Consider the following 19,817-nt stretch of genomic DNA (forward strand, 5'->3'; position numbering starts at 1 on the left):
CATATCTCAAAATAATAAGAGCTATTTATGACAAACCCACAGCCAATATACTGAATGGGCAAAAGCGGAAAGCATTCCATTTGAAAACCAACAGAAGACAAGGATGCCCTCTCTCATCACTCCTAGTCAACATAGCACTGGAAGTTCTGGCCAGGGCAATCAGGCAAGAGAAAGAAACAAAAGGTATTCAAATAGGAAGAGAGGAAGTCAAATTGTCTCTGTTCGCAGATGACATGATTGTATACTTAGAAAACCCCATCATCTCCGCCCAAAATCTCCTTAAGCTGATAAGCAATTTTAGCAAAGTCTCAGGATACAAAATCAATGTGCAAAAATCACAAGCATTCCTATACAGCAATAATAGACAAGCAGAGAGCCAAATCATGAGTGAACTTCCATTCACAATTGCTACAAAGAGAATAAAATACCTAGGAATACAACTTACAAGCGATGTGAAGGACCTCTTCTTTTCTTTTCTTTTTCTTTCTTTGGGATGGAGTCTCACTCTGTTGCCCAGGCTGGAGTGCAGTGGTGCAATCTCGGCTCACTCCAACCTCCGCCTCCTGGGTTCAAGTGTTTCTTCTGCCTCAGCCTCGTGAGGAGCTGGGATTACAGGCGCCCGCCACCACACCTGGCTAATTTTTGTATTTTTAGTAGAGATGGGGTTTCACCATATTACCCAGACTGTTCTCGAACTCCTGACCTTGTGATCTGCCCACCTCAGCCTCCCAAAGTGCTGGGATTACAGACGTGAGCCACCATGCCCGGACAAACAACCTCTTCAAGGAGAACTAAAAACCACTGCTCAAGGAAATAAGAGAGGACACAAACAAATGGAACAACATTCCATGCTCATGGATAGGAAGAATCAATACTGTGAAAATGTCCATATTGCCCAAAGTAATTTATAGATTCAATGCTATCCCCATCAAGCTACCAATGACTTTCTTCACAGAATTAGAAAAAAAAACTACTTTAAATTTCATATGGAACCAAGAAAGAGCCCACATAGCCAAGACGATCCTAAGCAAAAAGAACAAAGTTGGAGGCATCATGCTACCTGACTTCAATCTATACTACAAGGCTACAGTAACCAAAACAGCATGGTACTGGTACCAAAACAGATATATAGACCAATGGAACAGAACAGAGGCCTCAGAAATAATGCCACACTTCTACAGCCATCTGATCTTTGACAAACCTGACAACAACAAGCAATGGGGAAAGGATTCCCTACTTAATAAATGGTGTTGGGAAAACTTGCTAGCCATATGCAGAAAACTGAAACTGAACCCCTTCCTTACATTTTATACAAAAATTAACTCAAGATGAATTAAAAACTTAAGCATAAGACCTAAAACCATAGAAACCCTAGAAGAAAACCTAGGCAATATCATTCAGGACATAGGCATAGGCAAAGACTTCATGACTAAAACACCAAAGGCAATGGCAACAAAGCCAAAATTGAAAAATAGGATCTAATTAAATTAAAGATCTCCTGAACAGCAAAAGAAACTACCATCAGAATGAACAGGCAACCTACAGAATGCGAGAAAATTTTTGCAATCTATCCATCTGACAAAGGGCTAATACCCAAAATCTTTAAGGAATTTAAACAAATTGAGAAAAAAACAAACAACCCCATCAAAAAGTGGGTGAAGAATATAAACAGACACTTCTCAAAAGAAGACATTTATGTGGCCAACAAACATATGAAAAAAAGCTCATTATCACTGGTCATTAGAAAAATGCATATCAAAACCACAATGAGATAACACCTCACACCAGTTAGAATGGTGACCGTTAAAAAGTCAGGAAACAACAGATGATGGAGAGAATGTGGAGAAATACGATTGCTTTTACAGTGTTGGTGAGAGTGTAAATTCGTTCAACCATTGTGGAAGACAGTGTGGCGATTCCTCAAGGATCTAGAACCAGAAATAACATTTAACACAGCAATCCCATTACTGGGTACATACCCAAAGGATTATAAATTATTCTACTTCAAAGACACATTCACACATATGTTTATTTCGGCACTATTCACAATAGCAAAGACTTGGAACCAACCCAAATGCCTATCAATGATAGAATGGATCAAGAAAATGTGGCACATATACACCATGGAATGCTATGCAGTCATTAAAAAGGATGAGTTCATGTCCTTTGCAGGGACATGGATGAAGCTGGAAACCATCATTCTCAGCAAACTAACACAAGAACAGAAAACCAAACACCACATGTTCTCACTCATAAGTGGGAGTTGAACAATGAGGACACATGGACACAGGGAGGGGAACATCACACACTGGGGCCTGTCAGGGGGTTGGGGAGTAGGAGAGGGGTAGAATTAGGAGAAATACCTAATGTAAATGATGGGTTGATGGGTGCAGTAAACCACCACAGCACGTGTATACCTATGTAACAAACCTCCACGTTCTGCACGTGTATCCCAGAACTTAAAGTATAATAATAATTAAAAACAGTACAAAGAAACAACCTTAGAATATATTCAGCTAATGATGATCTTCCTTTGATAAAAGGAGAAGTGGGTGTAAGCAAGGAGACAAAGAAATAATTGTTGTCTGTTCCATTGATTTCTTTTACCTGTGTTAAATTTTATATAACAGTTCAAGGGGAAATATATATCCTCTAAGTTATTTTAATGCTGTTCTCTGCTAAATACCTAGAAAGTACAGGGAGGAAAAACTTCCTCATCTCCAGCACAAAACTCTGCCAATGAAAACCTTGCGAAATAGCCAACAGGTGTTAAATATTTGAAAAATCTTCAAGTTCACATTTTCTGCCTCCAGTGACACTTTGTAAAAACTGAATCTAAGAGGATTTTTCTGTTTTTATTTTTATTTTTATTTTTTATTTTTAGAGAGAGAGTCTTGCTCTGTTGCCCAGGCTGGAATTTAGTGGTGCGATCATTGCTCACTGCAGCCTCGAACTCCTGGGCTTAAGTGATCCTCCCCACGAGACTCCTGAGTATCTGGACCCACAGACATGCACCACCACTCCTGGCAATTTTTTTTGGTAGAGATGGGGGTATCTCACAATGTTGCCCACTCTGGTCTCTAACTCCTAGGCTTAAGCAGTCTTCCTGCCTTGGTCTCCAAAAGTGTTGGGATTACAGGTGTGAGCCACCACACCCAGCCTAAGAGTTGTTAAATACTTGCATGATAATGTATACTAATAAGTGGCAGAGTCACAAGGTTGTTTAAAAAAATAATAAGTGGTAGAGCCAGACTCTATAGTCTAACGGAGCCTGAATGCCTGGTCATCACCCTATACTGCCTCAAAGAGAAGCTCCCTGCAAACAAATAGACAGTAACAGTCAATGAGGGGATTGTAGCTATGGAGGAGGAGGAGGAAGTTCTTTGGAAGTAAGAAGTGGTAAAGGTGGTGGCCACACAAGGAGGAGGAACCCGACGGAGAAACGGCAAGGAGCTGAATCAGGTCCTCCTTTCAAAGGAGCTGTGGCCTGGCTGGCCTCTGGTGTCCCTTTCTATGGACATGGGGGGAGGGGTGACCACATGACACAATTGGGACTGTGTTCAGGGTGACTGCTCAGTTTGTCTCAGTCACGGATGGGACATTTGTGTGCTAAGGACTCTGCATCTCCGGGCTGAAAGGAGTAGCTAGCAACCCTAATTGTTAAGCTACTCTATATTCAGCAGACCATTGACTAAAATGAAACACAAAAATAAAAAACAGGCCTGGCATGGTGGCTCACACCTATAATCCTAGCACTTTGGGAGGCCGAGGTGGGTGGATCATCTGAGGTCAGGAGTTCGAGACCAGCCTGGCTAACATGGTGAGACCCCATCTCTACTAAAACACAAAATTAGCCAGGCTTGGTGGTATATGCCTATAATCCCAGCTACTTGGGAGGCTGAGACACAACAATTGCTTGAACCCAAGAGGTGGAGGTTTTTAGTGAGCCAAGACCGTGCTACTGCACTCCAGCCTGGGCGACAGAGTGAGACTCTGTCTCAAAAATAAAATAAAAATATAAAACAAAACTATTCTACATTTACATTTTGTGTCTAATGTGTCTTGTGTTCCCCCTTTCACAGGTTTCTGGGCTCCTAATATTGGTAATAGAGCCCTGAACCCATCATCTCTGCTTCGTCACAAATTCCTTCATTAAAGACGTTAGTCTGGAAGAGCTGAAAAACCTACAGACACAAAGGTTTACACTGCCTTTATACCACTTAATTTATGGGGGAGGCTTTTATAGATAAATTCCATTGGTTTTATGTTAGTATTATTACAAAATAAAGCATGGTTATTATTCATCTATTTATTTCCTACAAAGAAAAAAAGGCAAATTGCATATGATCGTACCACTAATCAATAGTTTGTGATGTAGATCCTGCCAGTCATAATCACAAATAGTATACATATGCTTTCTAATCTGCTTTTATTTCATGTACTGCACCATGAACATGTTTCATATTCTTACATTTTAATTTAAACTTTCCTCTACTAAGTTGTTTTTTTTTTTTTTTTTTAATTGAGACCAGAGTCTCACTCTGTCGCCCAGGATGGAGTGCAGTGGCATGATCTCAGATCACTGCAGCCTCAACCGCTCGGGCTTAAGTGATCCTCCCACCTCTGAACCTCCAAAGTAGCTGGGACTACAGGCACCCGCCACCACACCCAGCTAACTTTTGTCCTCTTGTAGAGATAGTGTCTCGCTATATTGCCCAGGTTGGGTCTCGAACACCTGGGCTCAAGCGATCCTCCTGTCTCAGCCTCCCAAAGTGCTGGCTTACAGGTGTGGGCCACCATATCCAGCCTTACTAAGTACTTTTTTTTTCTTTTTTACAGATGGAGTCTCACTATGTTGACCAGGCTGGTCTCAAACTCCTGACTTCAAGCAATCCTCCCACCTCAGCCACCCAAAGTGCTGGGATTATGGGCATGAGCCACTGTGCCCGGCTTTTTCTAAGTATTTTTAATATCATAATGATTGTTTGCATTCTACAAGGATATGTTATAATTTACTTTATATTAAGTCCCCTTTGTGGGATAGATTCTCCCCCTCCCCAAATTTTTACTATTAGAAACAATATTTAACACCACCACCTGAAGTAATTTTTTCAAAAATATTAAAAATCTAATATTTCCTAGCAAGCAGAAAAAGAACTATTTAAAGGAAATTAAAAATAGTAATAACAAATGGAAAATTGTGAGTAAAGCTGAATCTAATAAACCATCCAGCTCCAACTTGAAGGTTATAGGAAATGAAACCATATGAAAAGTCCACAATGTGGGACATTTTACAGAAAAATTCATCTAGTATTTTCAACAAGTCAATGGCATGATAAAAAGGGGAAAGTCACTATTCTAGATAAATACTTAAATAATACACTCTGTTGAGTGGTATCCTGGTCTCTAAAAATATCTAAAATTTGTTTTATTTTTATTTTTATTTTATTTTATTTATTTATTTATTTATTTATTTATTTTGTGTTTATTATTATTTTGAGAGATGGCGTCTTGCTCCGTCGCCCAGGCTGGAGTACAGTGGCTTGATCCTGGCTCACTGCAACTTCCACCTCCTGGGTTCAAGTGATTCTCCTGCCTCAGGCTCCAAAGTAGCTAGGAGTACAGGTGTATGCCACCACGCCTGGCTAATTTTTATACTTTTAGCAGAGACAGGGTTTCGCCATTGTTGGCCGGGCTGGTCTCAAATTCCTGACCTCAAGTGATCCACCCGCCTTGGCCTCCCAAAGTGCTGGGAGTACAGGTGTGAGCCACCACACCCAGCTGAATTTGTTTAAAATACTGCAGGAAAAAAAATAAGGGAATCAAATTTAATAACAATCACTAAGCCTAAATTGAGGTGATGGGTAAATGCAGGCTTACTTCAGTGCTTTCCATTTCATCTGTGTTTGAAAGAAAAATATCTGAACTCTTTTATTTTAACAAATTCCAAACATGTAAAAGTAGAAACAATATTAAATGAACTCCCTTTTATCCATTACCCAGGGTCAACAAACATTAGTTCACGGTCAATGTTGCTTCCTCTATATCACCTCCCATTTCTCTATCCTAGATTGTATAAAACAAATCCAATACCTCATATCATGCCATCTGTAAGTATTTTAGAATGTATGTCCAAATAATAAGAACTCTTTCTTTTTATTTTTATTTCCATGATACAGCCCCCAGGAGGTCCTGAGAACGTATGCCTGAGGACTCTTTTTAACATAATCAAAATACCATTATTATGCCTACAATCATTCAATAATTTCTCAGTATCATCGAGTAAGCATAAGTGCTTAAATTTCCTCGTCTTAAAATATTTTTGAGTTTTATGACTTGTCTGAATCAGGATCAAAGTAAAATTTATATACTACAATATGCTTTTTAAGGGTCTTTTGATCTACAGATTCTCTACCATCTCTTTTTCTTTTTTTATTTAAATTTTTTTTGAAAAAACAGGTTAGTTGTGCCCTAGTGGTTTCTAAAATATAGATGTTGCCGATTCTGTTCTCACAGTGTTGTTTAACATGTTCATCTTTCCTTTGTATTTCCTATAAATTAATCATAATCTACAGACTTGATACAGTTTGATTTTTTGGCAGAGTTGGGGATGTGACTTTCTGTCAGGAGGCACATTATATCTGCTTGTTTCTCTTCTGTGATGTTAAGAACCTTTGGTGATCATTGCTTAGCTCCATTAAAATGTTTGAAAATTTTTATTATATAAAATAAAAAATAAATTTTAATAATAGTGGAAAATGCAAATAGGAAAGAGGTATTCCTATATTTATTAACATGAAAATAACTGAGATATATTGGTACATGAAAAAAGTTGGGAAATATTATGCATAGAATAATCCCATGTATGATTACAATTATGTGTATATAAATATGTACATGGGAATATAAATGTACAGAAGAAAATCGCTAGGCAGTGAGTGGCTGGGTGTACAAACAGTGAAAGGACATTTTTTTTTCTTTTTTTGAGACAGAATCTCACTCTACCACCCAGGCTGGAGTGCAGTGGAATGATCTCAGCCATCGCAACCTCCGCCTCCCAGGTTCAAGTGATTCTCCTGCCTCAGCCTCCCGAGTAGCTGGGATTACAGGCATGCACCACCATGCCTGGCTAACTTTTGTAGTTTTAGTAGAGATGGGGTTTCACCATGTTGGCCAGGCTGGTCTCGAACTCCTGACCTCAGGTGATCTGCCCACCTTGGCTTCCAGGAGTTCAAGACCAGCCTGGGCAACATGGCAAATGGCTGCCTCTACCAATAAATAAATAAATTAACCAAGTGTGATGGCATTAAACCTGTGGTCCCTGCTACTTGGAAGGCTGAGGTAGGAAGATTGCTTGAGCCTGGGAGGTCAAGGCTACAGTAAGCTATTCTCTCACACCACTGCACTCCAGCATGGATAATAGAGAGAAATTTTGTCTCAAGAAAAAAACAAAACAAAATAAAAACAGGCCAGGCACATGCCTGTAATCCTAACACTTTGAGAGGCCGAGGCAGGTGAATCACTTGAGGCTAGACATTCGAGGCCAAACTGGGCAACACTGCAAAACCACATCTCTACAAAAAATACAAAAAATTAGCCGGGCATGGTGGTGCACACCAAAAGTCCCAGGTACCCAGGAGGCTGAGGCAGGAGGATCATTTGAGTCCAGGTGGAGGTTGCAGTGAGCCAAGATCACCATTGCACTCCAGCCTGGGTGACAAAGTGAGACCCTGTCTCAAAAAAGACAAAGAAAAAAGGAATGCCATTGATTTTTATATGTTGATTTTGTATCTTGCAACTTTACTGATTTGTTGATCAGTTCTAGGAATTTCTTGGTTGAGGCTTTAGATTTCTCTCTATATAAGATCACATCATCTGAAAAAAAAAAAAAAAGACTTTTTCTTTTCTAATCTGGATGCCTTTTATTTCTTTCTCTTGCTTGATTGCTCTGGCTAGGACTTCTATGTTCAACAAGAGTGGTAAAAGTGGGCATCCTCACCTGGGCAACACAGCAAGACTGTCTACAAAAAAAAAAAAAAAAGACAGCCTTATCTAGTTCCAGTTTTTAGAGAAAAGGCTTTCAGCTTTTCCCCATTCAGTATGATGTTAGTTAGTATGATGGGTTTGCCTTATATGGCCTTTATTATGTTGAGGAATATTTCTTCTATGTTCGTAGTTTGAGAGTTTTTATCATGTAAGGATTTGAATTTTATCGAATGTTTTTTCTTTGTATATTGAAATGATCATATGGTTTTTGTCCTTCATTCTGTTGATGTGATGTAGCACATTTATTTGTTTGCATATGTTGAACCATCTTTACATCCCTGGGATAAATCTCACTTGATCATGGCATATTATCTATTTGATGTGTTGTTGGCTTCCGTTTGCTAGTATTTTATCGAGGATTTTTGCATCTATGTTCATCAAAGATGCTGGCAGGTAGGGTTTTTTTGTTGTGTCCTTGTCTGGTTTTGGTTTGAAGCTGGTATCACCTTGATACCAAAACCAAACAAAGACGGTGTGGAAGAGAATATCACCAATATCCCACATGAATATAAATACTAAAATCCTTAACAAAATGTTAGGACATAGAATTTGGCATTATATAAAACAATTTATACAACATGACCCAGTGGTGTTTATTCCCGGCATGTAAATATGATTCAACATTCAAAAATCAGTCAGTGTAATCTACTATAGTAACAGACTGAGGAAGAAAAATCAAAAGATCATATCATTAACACAGAAAATATTTGATAATATTTAGAACTCATTTATGAGTAAGATTCTCATAAACATAAAAATAGAGGAGAACTTCCCCCAAGAACATAAAGAGCACATACATAAGAACCTACAGCTAGCATCACACTAAAGGTGAAAACTGAATATTTTCCCCTTAAAATTGGTAAGGAGACCAGGATGTCTTTCTCCTCTCACCATCCTTATTCATGAGGATGAGGGTTGCAAGTTCTATTCAGGTCAATAAGACAAGAAAAGGAAATGAAAGACATACAAATCAGAAAGGAAAAAATAAAACTGTCCTTGTTTCTATATAACATGATTGTCTACATAGAAAATCTTAAGAAATCTTCAAAAAAAACCCCTCCTAGAATAAGTGAGTTCAGTAAATATGCAAGATATAAGATAAATATGCAAAAAATAATTGTATTTCTATATAAATGCAATGAATATATAGACACTGAAATTAAAAATACAACAGCATTTTAAATTGTTCAAAAAAAACCAGAAATACTTAAGTGTAAGTCTAACAAAAATGTATGGGACTTGTATGCTGAAAACTACAAAATACTTAGGAAAGTAACTTTAAAGAAGATCTAGGCTGAGCGTGGTGACTCACGCATGCAATCCCAGCACTTTGGGAGGCCAGAGTGGGAGGATTGCTTGAGGCCAGGAGTTTAAGACCAGCCTGGGCAACATAGCAGGACTCTGGCCCTAAAAAAAGGAAGAAGAAGAAGAAGAAGAGGAAGAGGAAGAGGAAGAGGAGGAGGAGGAAGAGGAAGAGGATAAATGACACATACTGTGTTCATGGATTGCAAGATTTAATATAGTAAATATATCAATTATCTACAAATTGATATATATGTTTAATGCAATTCCTATCAAAACCTCAGCAAGATTTTATTAATATACACAAAATTATTCTAAAATGTGTATAAAAAAACAAAGGAACTAGAATAACTGAAATAATTGTAAAAATAAAAAAGCAGAACAATTTAGGAGTAATCTTTCTACCCAATTTCAATATTTACATAGCTATGGTCATCAAGATTGGGTAGTATTGGCTGAGTGATAGAGTCTTCAATCAATGGAACTGGAAAGAGAACCCAGAAATAGACCCACAAGTACATCCAATAAATTGTATTTACTGATACAACATATTTGTATGTATTTATGGGGTACATGTGATATTTTGTTACATGCAGTGACCAAGTCAGGGTATTTGCTATAAATTTGTACAAAGTTGCAAGCATAATTGAATGAAAATAGCCTTTTCAACCATTGATGATGGAGCGATTGAATATATACTGACAAACAAAAAATAAACCTCAACCTAACCTCAGACCTCATATAAAAATTAAACCTCAAATGTATCATGGACTTAAGTTTATATATAATAAAAAACTATGAAACATTTAGGAAAAAACTTATTAGAAAAATTTTCTGGATCTAGAACTCAGCAAGAAGTGTTCAGACTAGACACTGAAAACATGATCTGTAAAAGGAAAAATTGTGATACATCAAAGTTAAAACTTTTTCTCTGCAAGAGACTCTGTTAAAAGGAAGAAAGATAGGCCGGGTGTGGCGGTTCATGCCTGTAATCCCAGTACTTTGGGAAGCCAAGGAGGGCAGATCACCTGAGGTCAGGAGTTCAAGGCCAGTCTGGCCAACATGGTGAAACCCCATCTCTACTAAAAATACAAAAAATTAGCCAGGCATGGTGGCACACTCCCTTCTGCATAGGCTGTAATCCCAGCTATGCAGAAGGGAGGCATGAGAATCGCTTGAACCCAGGAGGTGGAGGCTGCAGTGAGCTGAGATCCTGCCACCGCACTGCAGTCTGGGTTACATGGTGAGTCTTCGTCTGGAAAAAAAAAAAAAAAAATGGAAGAAAGATAAGCTACAGACTGGGAGAAAATATTTGCAAACCACATATCCAGCAAAGAACTGAATCTATAAAATACATAAAGAACATGTATAGAAAACATAAAGAGCTCAAAACTCAACAGTTAAAAAAATCTAGTTAGAAAAGATATAAATGGAAATTTCACTGAAGGAGATGTACAGGTGGCAAAAGAGGACATGGAAAGATACCATTGTTAGCCATTAGAAAAATGCAAGTTAATGCTGGGAGTGATGGCTCACACCTGTAACTCCAACACCTTCGGAGGCAGAGGTGAGAAGATTGCTTGAGTCCAGGAGTTCGAGACTAGCCTGGGCAACATGGCAAAACCCCATCTCTACAAAAAAAAAAAAAAAAATACAAAAAAATTAGCCAGGTGTGGTGACATGCACCTATAGTCCCAGCTACTTGGGAGGCTGAGACAGGAGGATGGCTTGAGCCCAGGAGGTGGAGGTTGCAGTGAGGCAAGATTGCATCACTGCACTTCAGCTTGGACAATATAGTGAGAACCTGTATCTACAAAAATAAAATAAAATAATACAAGAAATTGCAAGTTAAAACTGCAATTAGGTAACATGACACATCCATCAGATTGGCTAAATTTAAAAATAGTAACAATATCAAATGCTGACACGTGTCCAGAAACACAAAATCACCCATTCTTGCTAATGGGAATATGAGCAGTGCCACGATTCTGAAAAATTGTTTGGTAGTTTCTTAAAAATCTAATGCACAAGTAGATCCAAAATCAATTGTTAAGTAAAAAAAAAAACAAGTTACAGAACAATATGCATAATTTGATCTTCTTTTAAAATTTTATTTCAATAGTTTTGGGGGAACAGGTGGTGTTTGGTTACATAGAAAGGTTCTTTTGTGCTGATTCCTGAAATTTTGGTGCACTCATCACCTGAACAGTGTACACTGTACCTAATGTGTAGTCTTTTATTCCTTACCCTCCTCCTACTCCTCCCCACAAGTCCCCAGAGTTCATTATATCATTCTTATGCCTTTGCATCTTCATAGCTTAGCTCCCACTTATAAATGAGAACATACGGTATTTGGTTTTCCATTCCTGAGTTACTTGACTTAGAATAATGGTTGCTGTGAATGCCATTATTTTGTTAATTTTTATGGCAGAGTAGTATTCCATGGTATATAAATAAAACACATTTTCTTTATCTAACTTGTTGGTTGATGAGCATTTTAAGATTGGTTCCATATATTTGCAATTGTGAATAGTGCTGCTATAAACATGCTGTGCAATTGTCTTTTTCATATAATGACTTATTTTCCTCTGGGTAGATACCCAGTAGTGGGGCTGTTGGATCAAATGGTAGTTCTACTTTTAGTTCTTTAAGGAATCTCCACACTGTTTTCCATAGTGGTTGTACTAGTTTACATTCCCACCAGCAGTGTAGAAGTGTTCTCTTTTCACTACCTCCATGCCAACATCTGTTTTTATTTATTATTTAATTATGGCCATTTTTGCAGAAGTAAGGTTGATCTTATTTTTAAAAGCACAACACAAAACAAAATGTATATGGGTCTTTATATTTGTATTTGCTTAGGAAAAGCTGTGGAAGGGATATATGGGCAACCATGAATTGCACTAATCTCTTTGTTATGGAATAAGAAAGGAGACTGAGGAAAACACATTTTCCAGATGTGATTAGAAGTGGTCTCTATGGCAGCACTATGCAATAAAATATTTTGTGATGCAGAATTAGAAAAAACTATTTTAAAATTCATATGGAACCATAAAGGAGTCTGTATAGCCAAGACAATCCTAACCAAAAAGAACAAAGCTTGAGTCATCATCCAACTGAATTTCAAACTATACTGTAAAGCTACAATAACCAAAACAGCATGGTACTGGTATAAAAACAGACACATAGACCAATGGAACAGAATAGAGAACTCAGAAATAAGATCACACATAATCTTCAACAAACCTGACAAAAACAAGCATTAGAGAAAGAATTTCCTATCTAATAAATGGTGCTGGGAAAACTGGCTATCCAATTGCAGAAAATTGAAACTGGATCCCTTCCTCACACCTTATACAAAAATTAACTCAAGATGGATTAAAAACTTAAGTGTAAAACCCAAAACTATAAAACCCTAGAAGAAAATCTAGGCAACACTATTCAGGACATAGACACAGGCAAAGATTTCATGATAAAATTGCCAAAAGCAATTGCAACAAAAGCAAAAATTGACAAATGGATCTAATTAAACTAAAGAGCTTCTGCACAGCAAAAGAAACTATCAACTGAACAGGCAACCTACAAAGTGGGAGAAAATTTTTGCCTTTATTTTTGAGACAGAGTCTCACTCTGTCACCCAGGCTGGATAGCAATGGCACAATCTCAGCTCACTGCAACCTCTGCCTCTCAGGTTCAAGCTATTCTCCTGTCTCAGCCTCCTGAGTAGCTGGGATAACAGGCACCTGCCATCGTGTCCAGTATTTTTGTAGAGACAGAGTTTCACCATGTTGGCCAGGCTAGTCTCAGACTCCTGACCTCAGGTGATCCACCCACCTCAGCCTCCAAAAGTGCTGGAATTATAGACTTGAGCCACTGCACCTGTCCAAAAATCTTTGCAATTTATCCACCTGACAAAGGTCTAATATCCAGAATTAGATAGTACAAGGAACTCAAACAAATTTACAAGAAAAAAAAAAAAACATTAAAAAGTGGGCAAAGGACATGAACAGACATGTCTCAAAAGAAGACATTCATGCAGGCAACAAACATTTGAAAAGAAAGCTCAACATTACTGACCATTAGAGAAATGCAAATCAAAGACACAGTGAGATACCATCTCACACCAGTCAGAATGGCCATTATGAAAAAGTCAAGAAACAACAGATGCTAGTGAGGTTGTAGAGAAACAGGAATACTCTCACACTGTTGGTGGGAATGTAAATTAGTTAAATCATTGTGGAAGATGGTGTGAAAGAATAATCAAGCAAAATAAAAATTAAGAATACTTGTTTACAAAAAAAAAAAAAAAACATTTTGTGATGATGGAAATATTCAACACTGTGCTGTCCAACAGGGTAGCTCCTAGCCAATTGTGGTTACTGAGCACTTGAAAAGTGGCTAATGCAACTGAGGACTGAATTTTTAATTTAATTCCATTTTAATTAATTTTAATTTTAAAATAGCCATAAATGGCTAGTGGCTGACTTAGTGAACAGCACGGCTCTAGAATCAAAATGAATGTATCCACAGCCTTTTTCCACCACTTTCAAGTTATTTAAACACAAGTACATTTCTGAATGCCTCAATTTCTTCATTTATGGAATCTGGATGATAGGAATATTTTACTGGTAAGGTTGCTGTGTAATCTCCTCAGAACCATACTTATACATTGATATAATTATGTCACCTCCTATTTAATACTTTGTGTACTTTTGAAATTTTGTACAATAAACATGTATTTCCTTTGTAAGTTTTATAAAATATATTTTTTGAAAGCTAAAACTTCACTGGTTTTGTATAGTCTCTTCCATGAATAGAAAAAAAATGCAATTTGAGTCCCACTTTTCCCTCTACCCAGTTACAAGTTAAGGCTGACATTATTAAATGGGCAATGGTATAAAGTCAAAAATGGCTGACCTGTGGGTTCCTAAGAAGCCTGAGACTTCTCTGGCTTAAGCTCACATTTTTGCAGTGAGGCACTACTGGTTACCTTCCTGGGTCTCTAAGGCTACTTATTTCCTTGAGTTATTTTCCTTCCCCTCTCACATACCTGAGATGTTCCACCCTTTAGAACTATCATGACCTACTGTCTTCATGGAGCTTAGCATCTAGAGGTGGAGAAAGAGAAAACAAGTAATCAATTAAATGTTGTAACAGATATTATGAATAAAAGAAACAAAGCTGTAGACAAAAAAAAAAAAAGGTTGGCAGAAATATTGATCAAAAAAGGTCTTTCTGAGAAAATGACTATGATGATTAATTTTATGTATCAACTTGACTTGGTCACAGGATGCCTACATAGCTACACATTATTTCTAGGTCTGTCTGTGAGAATGTTTCTGGACAAGGTTAGCATTTGAATTGGTGGACTGAGTAAAGCTGATGGCCCTCCCCAGTATGAGTGGGCACCCTCCGGTCTGTGAGGATCTGAATAGAACAAAAAGGTGGAGGAAATTAACTCTGCCTGACCACCTGAACTGGAACATCAATCTTCTCTGTCCTCAGTGAATCTGGTTTGCAGGCCTTTAGACCCAGACTGTCATCTACAACATCAGCCCTCTGTCTTTCAGGCCTTTGAACTACACTACCAGTTTTTCTATGTCTTCAGCTTGTAGACAGCATACCAAGGGACTTCTCAGCCTCCATAATTGTATGAGCTAATACCATATAATAAATCTCTTCCTTTATAGATAGAGAGAGAGAGAGATGCCATGAAGTGAGCCAAAGGCATAGCCTTGCAGATAGAGAAAACAGAATGTGCAAAGACACTAAGCTGAGAAATAACTTGGAATTTCCTAGACATATAAAGAAAGCAGGTATGACCAGAAAACAGTGAGTGAGGGAAAGGTGATGTGGGCCATACTTGAATAACTACCAGAAAAAAGCCATATGACACAGGCCAATGGAAGAACCGGGGGTTTTATTCTAAGGACTATGTCTAGATAGATTACATAATATAATTCACATTTTAAGGTTATTGCTTTGTCAGAAATGGAAGAATAATGACCTTATAGTCCATCAAGCCCTCCTCTTGTTGGCTATTATCAAAAACGGCATCAGTGAGGCTGGGAATGGTAGCTCACACCTGTAATCCCAACACTTTGGGAGGCCAGGAGTTTGAGACCAGCCTGGGCAACATGCAAGATCCTGTCTCTACAAAAAAATATTTATAAAATACATTTTTTAAATGGCAGAAGGGCTCTTTTCACTCTAAGGGGTCATTTCAGTTACCTATTGCTACATGCAAAACACATCAAAGCTTAATGGCTTAAAACCACATTATATTATTATTTCTCATGTTTCTGGAGCATTGTCATTTGGGGTCACTTATGCAGTTGCTATCAGATGATGACTGGGACTGCAATCATCTGAAGTCTTGACTGGGCTGGACATCCAAGATGGCTCCCTCCCATGGCTTGCAGTTGATGCTGGCTTTTGGCAGAAAACTCAGCTGGGCTGTCAACTACAGTATCTAGCCAGACTCTTCATCTGCCTTGGGCTGCTTTCATTATGACAGTTGGGTTCTGAATAAGAGCATCAAACAGGGAGCATCTTAAGAACAAGTGTTACAAGTGGTCCAAGTGAAAGCTGCAAACCTTTTTTTTTTAGACAGAGTTTCACTCTTGTTGCCCAGGCTGGAGTGCAGTGGCACGACCTCGGCTCACTGCAACCTCCACCTCCCCGGTTCAAGCGATTCTCCTACCTTAGCCTCCCAAGTAGCTGGGATTACAGGTGTGTGCCACCATGCCTGGCTAATTTTTGTATTTTTAGCAGAGACAGGGTTTCACCATATTGGCCAGGCTGGTCTTGAACTCCTGACCTCAGGTAATCTGCCCACCTCAGCCTCCCAAAGTGCTGGAATTATAGGTGTGAGTCACTGCGCCTGGCCTGAAAGTTGCAAGGCTTCTTATGATCTAACTTCAGAAGTTCCCATAACATCACCTCTGCCGCATTCTATAGGTTGAAGATCACTGAGGCTAATCCAGATTCAAGGTGAGAGGAATTATATTTCACCTGTCAATGACTGGACACTGTGTTAGTTATCTACTACTGGTAAAAACAAATGAACAAAAAAAAAGCAACTATACTGACTTTAAATCACATATATTTATTAACTCATAGTTTCTATGGGTCAAGAATCTGGGCAGGGCTTGACTGGGTCCTCTACTTTAGGGTCTCTTACGAGCAAGCAACCAAGGTATCTGCCAGGGCTGGGGTCTTATCTGGAGGCTCAACTGGGAAAGGATACACTGCTCATTTGCATGGCTGTTGGCAGATTTTAGTTCCTTGTGAGCTGTTGGACTGAGGGCCTCATCTTATTGCTAGCCATCACACAAAAGCTTCCCTGAGTTCCTCGCCATGCGGGTCTCTCCGTATGATGATATCTTACTTCATTAAAGCCAGAAAGGAAGAGAGCCATTATAGAAACTGGTAGCAACACAAAAGTTGCAATCTCATTTGCTTCATTCTGTTGGTTAGATGCAAATCACTAGGTTGGTCCACACTCATGTGTAGGGGATTTCACAAGGATGTGAATATCGGAAGTGTGAATCATCAAGGACCCTCTGAAAGTCTGCCCACCACAAGTACAAAAGAATGCAGGGCTGTCTTTAATCTGCCACAGGAGCTTGCTACTAAAGACTAAAAGGAGACTGGCAAATATTAATATATTCGACAATATTTACTGAGTGCCAGCTATGTGCCATTCAGGCATCAGAGCAGGCCCAAGAAATACAGGGACGAATAAGACATCACAACTGCCCCCAAGGAGATCATAGGCCAAAAGGAGAGAAAGACCTTTAAGGAAATTGCAGTGTAATAAATGCAAGAATAAAAATACATGCAATGGGGCTGGGCACAGTGGCTCACACCCATAATCCCAGCACTGTGGGAGGCCAAGGCAGGAGGATCACCTGAGCCTGGGACTTCAAGACCAGCCTGGGCAACATGGCAAGACCCAGTTTCTATAAAAATAAAAATAAGAAACACATGCAATGTATAGAATGGCAAAGAGGATGATATAGAGGGGTCTGTCAGGAAAAGACGAAGCCTGACCAGGGTATTGAGAGGTGAATGGGAGTTTATGAGTTAAATGAAGTTACGCTAAGCCATGGAACTAGCATTGCAATAGAACAAAATGAGAAACAGCATTGTGTATTTATAGGATAATGAACCTTTTGGCTTGTCTGGAGGATAAAGTCAAAGAAACAGGAAGAACCAAGAGTGGAAAGTGACCCAAGAAAAGGTGTAGTACCAGGGGCCACATTAAGATGCATCAATTCTCTAGGTCATGAGGTAAAAGACAGAGTCCTCAGTAGGAGAGAAATATAACACATACATACTTTAATCTCATCTCTGCAGGGGTTGCATGGAGAATTAGCTGAAGGGAAGTGAAGGGAGAAGGAGAGTAGACAGGGGAGGCTAATGCAGTAATCTAGTACAAGTTAACCAAATTAGAACTGAAAGCACAGCTGTGGTGAATGGAAGGCTAGTTATGGATTAAAGGCAGTCATGGGATATAATCAATAGGCTGTACTTACTGTTTGTAGTGGATGAAAGAAGAGCTTTGGGAAAGAATGAAGCAAGTTGGAAAAATCCAGGCTACATCTTGTTTTCAGACTCAATGCTGTTTGTGGAAGAAGGAGGGGCTAAAAAAGGTTAAGTGCTCATCTGGACACAGAAGGCTGCAGCTGACTGTGAAATACCCAGGTGGAAATGTGAAGCTAGCAGTTTACAACTGGTTCTGTAGCTCAGGAGAGACACCTGACTGCAATAGAGATTTAGGACTCTCCAGTGAGTAGGGAGAAGATGCCTAGAAAGAAGTACACAGCAGGATGAGTCCTGAGGGACATAAACACGAAAGGACATAGAAAAAGAGGATCCAGCCACCACTGCTAAGAACAAATGTAGAAGATGTGTTAGTTTGTTTTGCGTTGCTATAAAGACATTCTTGAGGCTGGGTAATTTATGAACAAAAATGTTTATTTTGGTTCGCCATTCTGCAAGCTGTACAAACATAGTACCAGCATCTGTTCAGCTTTTGGTAAGGCCTCAGGAAGCTTTTACTCATGGCAGAAGCCACAAGGAGAGCAGGCATGTCACATGGAGAAAGAAGGAGCAAAAGAGCTGCCAGGCTCTTTTAAACAATCAGCTCTTGCATTTACTATTAGAGCAAGAATTTCCTCATTACCACAGGGAGGGCACCATGCCATTCATGAGTGGTCTGCCCCCAGGATCCAAATACCTCCCACAAGGACCTACTTCCAACATTGGGGATCACATTTCAACATGAGATTTGGAAGGGACAAAAGTCAAAATGATATCATTCTGCCTTGGCCCCCCAAATATCATGTCCTTCTCACATGGCAAAATATAATAACGCCTTCCCAATAATCCCCCAAAGTCTTAATTCAATGCAGCATTAACTCAAAAGCCCCAAGTCCAAAGTCCAAAGCCTCATCTAAGACTCAAGGCAAGTTCCTTCCACCTATAAGCCTGTAAGATCATAAACAAGTTACTGATTTCCAAAATACAATGGTGAACAGGCATTGGGTAAATATTCCCATTCCAAAAGAGAGAAATTGGCCAAAGGAAAGGGGCAACCGGTCCCATGCAAGTCTGAAACCCAGCAGGACAGACATTAAACCTTAGATATCCAAAGTAATCTCCCTTGGCTCCACATTTCACATCCTGGACACACTGGTGGGAAAGGTAGGCTTCCAAGGTTTGGGCAGCTTCACCCCTATAGCTTTGCTAGGTATAGCTCAAGTGGCTGCTCTCATGAGTTGGAGTCTGATGTCTGTGGCTTTTCCATGCTAGGGTTGCTGGCTGCTGGTGGTGCCACCATGCTGGAATCTGGACGGTGGCAGTCTCATTCCAACAACTACACTAGGCAGTGCCCAGCTGGGGACTCTGTGTGGGGGCTCCAACCCGACATTTCCCCTCAGTATTGTGATAGTAGAGGCTCTTTGCAGGGAAGGGTTCCACCCCTGCAGCAGGCTTCTGCCTGGGCACCCAGACTTTTCCATTCATCCTCTGAAACCCAGGTAGAAGCTGCCAAGCCTTCTTCACTCTTGCATTCTGTGCACCTACGGGCTTAACACCACATGGGAGTCGTCAAAGCTTATGGCTTGTGGCTTCCAGATTGCATTCTCTGAAGTGGCAACCAGAGCTGAACCTGCAGCCCTTTGAACTCTTTTTTAGTCATTCTAGTCTCTCTAGCAAGCAATCGCTTTGTAGCCTGTTTGAATTCCTCTCCTAAAAAAGCTCTTTCTGGGGCCAGGCGTGGTGGCTCATGTCTATAATCCCAGCACTTTGGGAGGCCAAGGTGGGGGGGATCACATCAGTTCAAGACCAGCCTGACCAACATGGTGAAACCCCATTTCTACTAAAAATACAAAAAAATTAGCTGAACCACGCTGGGATTACAGGTGGTAGGTGCCTGTAATCCCAGCTACTTGGGAGGCTGA

Source organism: Papio anubis, chromosome 5 (assembly GCF_008728515.1).
Source record: "Papio anubis isolate 15944 chromosome 5, Panubis1.0, whole genome shotgun sequence".
Classification (NCBI taxonomy): Eukaryota; Metazoa; Chordata; class Mammalia; order Primates; family Cercopithecidae; genus Papio; species Papio anubis.